General features: G+C 39.9%; 1 pseudogene; it reads right to left on the bottom strand.

Moving 5' to 3' along the window:
• Positions 1-688: 688 nt before the first annotated feature.
• LOC124858450 lies at positions 689-1195 on the bottom strand (annotated as a pseudogene).
• Between the last annotated feature and the right edge of the window lie 6206 nt (positions 1196-7401).

Below are 7401 nucleotides of genomic sequence, written 5' to 3'. Positions count from 1 at the left end.
AACCAGTTCAAACTGTATCTTTCTCACTTGTTGTCCTGTACAATAAGCAAAGTTGAAAAACTCAAAGAACTTGCCTAGACCATGGATGTTCTCACTGGGTTTTAGTGTCATAGTGCAGTCTTATGTTGGTGTGAAGAATGTTTTGTAACATCAGTACTCTACCTTCATTATCTCCAATTATTAAAATGCTTATTTTGTAAACTTTAAAGTGCAAAAACATCAATGAGTGTTGTTTCAGTGAATCAGTAACCTGATGATGAAGGAAACAACGGAAACAAAGCTTATGTTAACATTTGCCATTTATTTTTTTCTCCCCAGTCTACTTGCTTCTCCCTTGGATTGACTGGCTTCACATCACTTATTTACTGCCAAATATAGCAGCATTTTAAATATGTAGAGGTTTTCCACCAGTTAATGTGGACCGTCAGCCAGCTCATACACTTGATGTCTTACTAGCATCAGATCCAACCTGGACCATATGGCTAAAATAAATGTACCAGGATTGTTTCAATGCCAAGATAAAAAAGTGAGAGAATAAAATTTATGTTTTTGACATTAAGCAGGAAGAAAAACATTTTTATTATATTTCTGCGCTGGATTTGACACATTTTAACTTAGATTATGGACCAGAGAACTAAGCAGTTTAGCTAAGACTAGAAAATCTCAGTTAAAGAGTAATTGTAAATGCAGAGGACTCAAACTGGTGAGCGTTGTAATATCAAACTGCAGCTTCACTTCTTGCCTGTGGAGTTGGCAGAGCTCCACATTTCCTTGGAGTCTTTGTACACGATCATTTTGCCATCATCAGTCAGCTGAAGACGGCAAACATGAGAGCCTTGCTGCCAGGAGTTGGTGTGCCATCTAGGGGTGTCACACTGGTTGTACATCAACCAGGTTGGAATCTGCCTGCATGATCAGACGGACCACGTCTGATCCACAGGTGTCGGAGGCCCACATGGGCTTCCAGCCGTGGATGACAAAGTTTCCATCTTCCTGCAGGTGGAAACAGAAGAGATGTTGCTACAAATCCAACAGATAAAACAGGCAAACAGCCAGAATAAAATTAACTTTTATCAAATTTTTAACTCCCGAAATGTGTGTTTACCTGGAAAATGGCTTTCCATGCTCTGTTGTTGGACATCAGATACTCTCCCTTGCGAAGCTCATCATTTTGTGACAAAAAGTTTCTGCTCATCTTTCTGAAACATTAACATCTGAGCTTGAAGTTCTCTAAAACAGAAAAAAATGTTTTTAATAAATATGTACTTACAGCTTTGAATGTCCAGCAGCAGTCAGTATGTGAGGAGGTGGAGGAGGTGGTGTCGCTCAGATGCAAAGACAAGCGTCTTTATATTGTCTGAACTAGGGTGGAGCGAAAATTCGTCTATCACAGGTACAACAGATATCTGGCATAACTTCTCTTATCTTGTCCTCTCCACATCTTCATGACAGCTTTTCAGTGTCGAGCCTTTAACATTTTGCATGCTTGAGATAACCAGAATTGGAGACCATCAGGAAGTTTTATTTGTATTGTTTCCAGTATTTAACAAATAACATTAGAATACCTATTTTTTTATCAACACTAATTTTAAAAGCAAATCATACAGTAGATGTCCTAACTTCAAAAATGTTTGGGTATAAACAAAGGATGGTTAACAGGTTACATTTGGTGATCCTAACTGACCTTAAACAGGAAATATTTAATCTGATTTATGTCAGACAGTTAAAAAGATGTTTATGCGTCATTCCACACAGTGTATGGAAACAGCTGCTTTTAACTGTACATATTCAAGACATATCTACAAAGTAGATACTTTGAATATCGGTTTTATGAACTCTGAGCTTGAATGTCTCTTTGTAGGTGGGGTAACAGCGCATCACCTCACTAAGCAATGGTTCATGTTGGTGTGGTGTGTATATACAGTGAGGAAAATAAGTAATTGAACACTCTGTGACTTTGCAAGTTCTCCCACTTAGAAATCATGGAGGGGTCTGAAATTTACATCTTAGGTGCATGTCCACAGCGAGAGACATAATCTAAAAACAAAATCCGGAAATCACAATGTATGATTTTTTAATAATTTATTTGTGTGTTACTGCTGCAAATAAGTATTTGAACACCTGTGAAAATCAATGTTAATATTTGGTACAGTAGCCTTTGTTTGCAATTACAGAGGTCAAACGTTTCCTGTAGTTTTTCACCAGGTTTGCACAAACGGCAGCAGGGATTTTGGCCCATTCCTACACACAGATCTTCTCCAGATCAACCAGGTTTCTGGAAACACGGAGAAACACAGAGTTTGAGCTCCCTTCAAAGATTTTCTATAGGGTTTAGGTCTGGAGACTGGCTAGGCCACTCCAGAACCTTAATATGCTTCTTATGGAGCCCCTCCTTGGTTATTCTGGCTGTGTGCTTCGGGTCGTTGTCATGTTGGAAGACCCAGCCACGATCTTCAATGCTCTAACTGAGGGAAGGAGGTTGTTCCCCAAAATCTCACAATACATGGCCCTGGTCATCCTCTCCTTAATACAGTGCAGTCCTCCTGTCACATATGCAGAAAAACACCCCCAAAGCATGATGCTTCCACCCCCATGCTTCACAGTAGGGATGGTGTTTTTGGGATGGTACTCATCATTATTCGTCCTCCAAACACGGCGAGAGGAATTAAGACCAAAAAGTTCTATTTTGGTCTCATCTGACCACAGAACTTTCTCCCATGACTCCTCTGGATCATCCAAATGGTCATGCGTGAATTTAAGACGGGCCTGGACGTGTGCTGATTTAAGCAGGGGAACCTTCCGTGCCATGCATGACTTCTTAGTGTATTACCCACAGTAACCTTGGAAACAGTGGTGCCAGCTCTCTTCAGGTCATTGACCAGCTCTTCTCGTGTAGTTCTGGGCGGATTCCTCACCTTTCTTAGGATCGTTGATACGCCACGAGGTGAGATCTTGCATGGAGGCCCAGTCCGAGGGAGATTGACAGTCATGTTTAGCTACTTCCATTTTCTAATAATTGCTCCAACAGTTGATCTTTTTTCACCAAGCTGCTTGGCAATTGCTCCGTAGCCTTTTCCAGCCTTGTGGAGGTCTACAATTTTGTCTGTGGTGTCTTTGGACAGCTCTTTGGTCTTAGCCATATTAGTAGTTGGAGTCTTACTGATTGTGTGGGGTGGACAGGTGTCTTTATGCAGCTAACAACCTCAAACAGGTGCTTCTAATTTAGAATAATAAGTGGAGTGGAGGTGGACTTTTTAGAAGCGGACTAACAGGTCTTTGAGGGCCAGAAATTTTACTGATTGGCAGGTGTTCGAATACTTATTTGCAGCAGTAACACACAAATAAATTATTTAAAAAATCGCACATTGTGATTTCCGGATTATGTCTCTCACTGTGGACATGCACCTAAGATGAAAACTTCAGACCCATGATTTCTAAGTGGGAGAACTTGCAAAGTCGCAGGGTATTCAAATATATATATATATATATATATATATATATATATATATATATATATATATATATATATATATATATGACTGTATGACTATTCATACAGAAAAGCCACTCAAGTAAGAGTAAAAAAAAATTTGCTAAAAATGCTAATTAAATACAGAGTAAATGTTGGATCACAACATCTGTTTTATAAGGTGACCAACAGGTGCAAACGCACCACAAACACGCTGGAAACACATGAATGATGCAAACACCAAAAAACAAATGCAACAGGAAAATGCTGCAAAAGAAAAATGCTGCCATCACAGAAAAAAAGATGGAAACAAAAGGAAAAATGCTTCAAATATCAAAAACCACTGCAAGTAAAAAAAAAAAAGCTGCAAGCTTGCTCCGCAAAACAATAGAGCACCAGATATTAACATTACCTACATCAATATGTTGCCAAGATTACATGTTTAAAAAAAGACATGAAGGAAAATATACCTTTTCTTTCTTCCCTCTAACGCTTTTCTGAGCACCCCATTTAAATTCTTTACTAAGGGTCTGGTCCCATATCACCCAGTGGTTGACTCCGACTAGTGACCTGGTGTACCTCAGTTTTGTGGAGCGAGCTTGCAGCATTTTAAACTTGCATTTGTTTTGTTGTTTGTACGTTTTTGTCTTTGTCTATAATCTGTGATTGCAGCATTTTTCTGTTGCATTCGGTCTTTTGCGTTTGTCTGTTTTGGAGTTTCCATCATTCATGTGTTTCACAGCACATTTCGCCGTTTGTGGCGCTTTTGCACCTGCCAGGCACTGTAGTAGTTTTCAATTGTAAAAATGATGCAATCATACACGCAAGTACGTGAGGTATTTGAAAGAATTGCATAAAAAATAAGTAACAACCCTAAAAAACATCCAATATTAGTTATTTAAATCAATTCTTACAGCAGTGAGTTAGTGCAAAAAACTTCTAGTTACACTATATCCTGTTTACTGATTATTCAATTGACCTCCAAGGCCCCATTTCAAAAAGCGGGGTTAACAAACTCTGAGTAGAAAGCACATATCTCCTTAGTAGACCTACTTGGCTCTGTGATACCCAGGGGTTTTGGTTTCAGAACACAGGGTAAGACTTGGATTACTTAACTCTGACTCAAGTCAACACTGAGTTAAGCACAAGCAAGAGTATAGAAGCACTTATGAATGGAAGGCAGATAACACGATTCACCATGGCAACTGGAGGAAACAAGAAGCCTCAATGTGCACATTTCTAACCCATGGATTTAGAAATATTAATGACGCATATAGAGAATATCAGCACATATTTAAGAAGAAAAGCAACACTGCAGCTGCAACAAAATATAATTAGTGTAGAAGAAACCAAGTCAATAAGTGAATGTGATTTGAAGGAGAATTAAAGCTGAATCCTCCAAAATTCACTTCTTTAACGTCCAAAAATAATAAGAAAACGTGTGTGCATTGAAAGTGTGTGTAGGTGCAACCCAGGAGGCACAAAAAGAACGTGGCAGAATATAAAAATGATACTGCTTACAGTACGCCCGACTATGTTTTGCCCTTTAGAAGTTAAAGGTTAGCTCATGACTTAATATGAAAACGAATGAAATTTTTCTGTCCCTAAAGCTCCTGGTGAAACAGCAATACAAAGTGTACTTACAAGAAAACATAGAAACATGCATAATCAGAATGGAATACCAAAAAATGCAGCTGCAACACATGTCGTCTCAAGGTACTTCACAAAAGGTTTGGAATGGTGTGTAGTTGTTGGGGAGGTTAGAATAAAATACTGAGTGTTAGAGTTTGGCCATTTTAGAATGGGCTATGTGTAGGAGTACTAAATAAATAATAAACTTATAAAGTTTGTGCATCTACTGGTGGCCATTGTTATTCTAAAAACCACAAGGATTGGAGGTACCTCTCTCTGTCAGACTGATTATAACCATTGGAAAAGAGAAGGGGTCATACAGGTAGCAGAAATGGAGGGTGTGTTTGCACCTCAACCATAACTGAGCCGGTTTAGGCTAAACCTGACTCCCCCTTACTCCAACCAACAGGGAGGGAGGAAAGCAGAGGAATAAAAATAATTGGAGAGTGTTGTTTCCTGTTGCATTGTGTAAAAGATGGGTAACTTTAAAATGGGCTAAGTCAATTCAATCGAATCATATAGATTTCAAGTCAGGTACACACACTCACTGGCCACTTTATTAGGAACACCTTGCTAGTACCGGGTTGGGCAGCCTTTTGCCTTCAGAGGTGCCTTAAACCTTCGTGACATAGATTCAACAAGGTACAGGAAACATTCCTCAGAGAGTTTGGTCCATATTGACATGATAGCATCACACAGATGCTGCAGATTTGTCGGCTGCACATCCATGATGTGAATCTCCCGTTCCACCACATCTCAAAGGTGTTCTATTGGATTAAGATCTGGTGACTGTGGAGGCCATTTGAGTATAGTGAACTCATTGTCATGTTCAAGAAACCAGTCTGAGATGATTTGTGCTTTATGACATGACGTGTTATTCTGCTGGAAGGAACCATCAGAAGATGAGTACACTGTGGTCATAAAGGGATGGACATGGTCAGCAACAATACTCAGGTAGGCTGTGGCGTTGACAGGATGCTCAATTGGTACTAAGGGGCCCAAAGTGTGCCAAGAAAATATCCCCCACACCATTACACCACCACCACCAGGCTGAACCGTTGATACAAGGCAGGATGCATCCATGTTTTCATGTTGTTGTCGCCAAATTCTGACCCTACCATCCGAATGTCGAAACTCGAGACTCATCAGACCAGGCAACGTTTTTCCAATCTTCTATTGTTCAATTTTGGTGAGCCTCTACGAATTGTAGCCTCATTTTGCTGTTCTTAGCCAACAGGAGTGGCACCTGGTGTGGTCTTCTGCTGCTGTAGCCCATCCGCCTCAAGGTTCAACGTGTTGTGCGTTCAGAGATGCTCTTCTGCATGCCTTGGTTGTAACGAGTGGTTATTTGAGTTACTGTTGTCTTTCTATCAGCTCAAACCAGTCTGGCCATTCTCCTCTGACCTCTGGCATTAACAAGGCATTTGCGCCCACAGAACTGCCGCTCACTGGATATTTTCTCTTTTTCGGACCATTCTCTGTAAACCGTAGAGATGGTAGTGCGTGAACATCCCAGTAGATCAGCAGTTTCTGAAATAGTCAGACCAGCCCCTCTGGCGTTCAAAGACATTTAAATCTTTCTCATTCTGATGCTTGGTTTGAACTGCAGCAGATCGTCATGTCCATGTCTACATGCCTTAATGCATTGAGTTGCTGCCAAGTGATTGGCTGATTAGAAATTTGCATTAACGAGCAGTTGGACAATTGTATCTGATCATTAAGTTGTTGGCAGCAGAAGCTTGGATGATCCGCAGTCTGAGAACGAAGTGCTCTGTTAGGAATATATGGAACCATCAGATCTCTGATGTATGATGGAGCTAGGTCATTAAGGGCTTTATATGCGAGAAGGAGAATTTTAAATTCTATCCTGGATTTAACAGGGAGCCAATGAAGGGAAGCTAAAATAGGAGAAAAATGATCTTAGTAACTTTCATCAGAACTCTTGCTGGACATACCCATGGTGTTTATACTTGCATTTCACAGTTTGAGCAGATCAACGTGGCACCTTCAGGCATCTGGAAATTGTACCAAAGGACAAACCAGGTTTGTGAAGGTCCACAATTCTCTTCCTAACATCTTGGCTGATTTCTATAATGTCACAAAGGTAAGCAGTGTGTTTGTGGTGTTACCTTAAAACAGATCTATAGGTGTGCCTCTGTTTAACCAATAAGCTTACAAAACCATTACACCATCATCTGGGTTTTCCCAAACTGTTTAAAAAATAGAAATCTTATTGTAAGTAAACTTTTGACTCTATAAGTAATTAAAGCCATCTCCCTGAATATTCTGGTTATTTGTCA

Source organism: Girardinichthys multiradiatus, chromosome 21 (genome assembly GCF_021462225.1).
Source record: "Girardinichthys multiradiatus isolate DD_20200921_A chromosome 21, DD_fGirMul_XY1, whole genome shotgun sequence".
NCBI classification, from domain to species: Eukaryota; Metazoa; Chordata; class Actinopteri; order Cyprinodontiformes; family Goodeidae; genus Girardinichthys; species Girardinichthys multiradiatus.
Note: the sequence above shows the minus strand (reverse complement) of the source record. Positions and strands in the feature narration are given on the sequence as shown.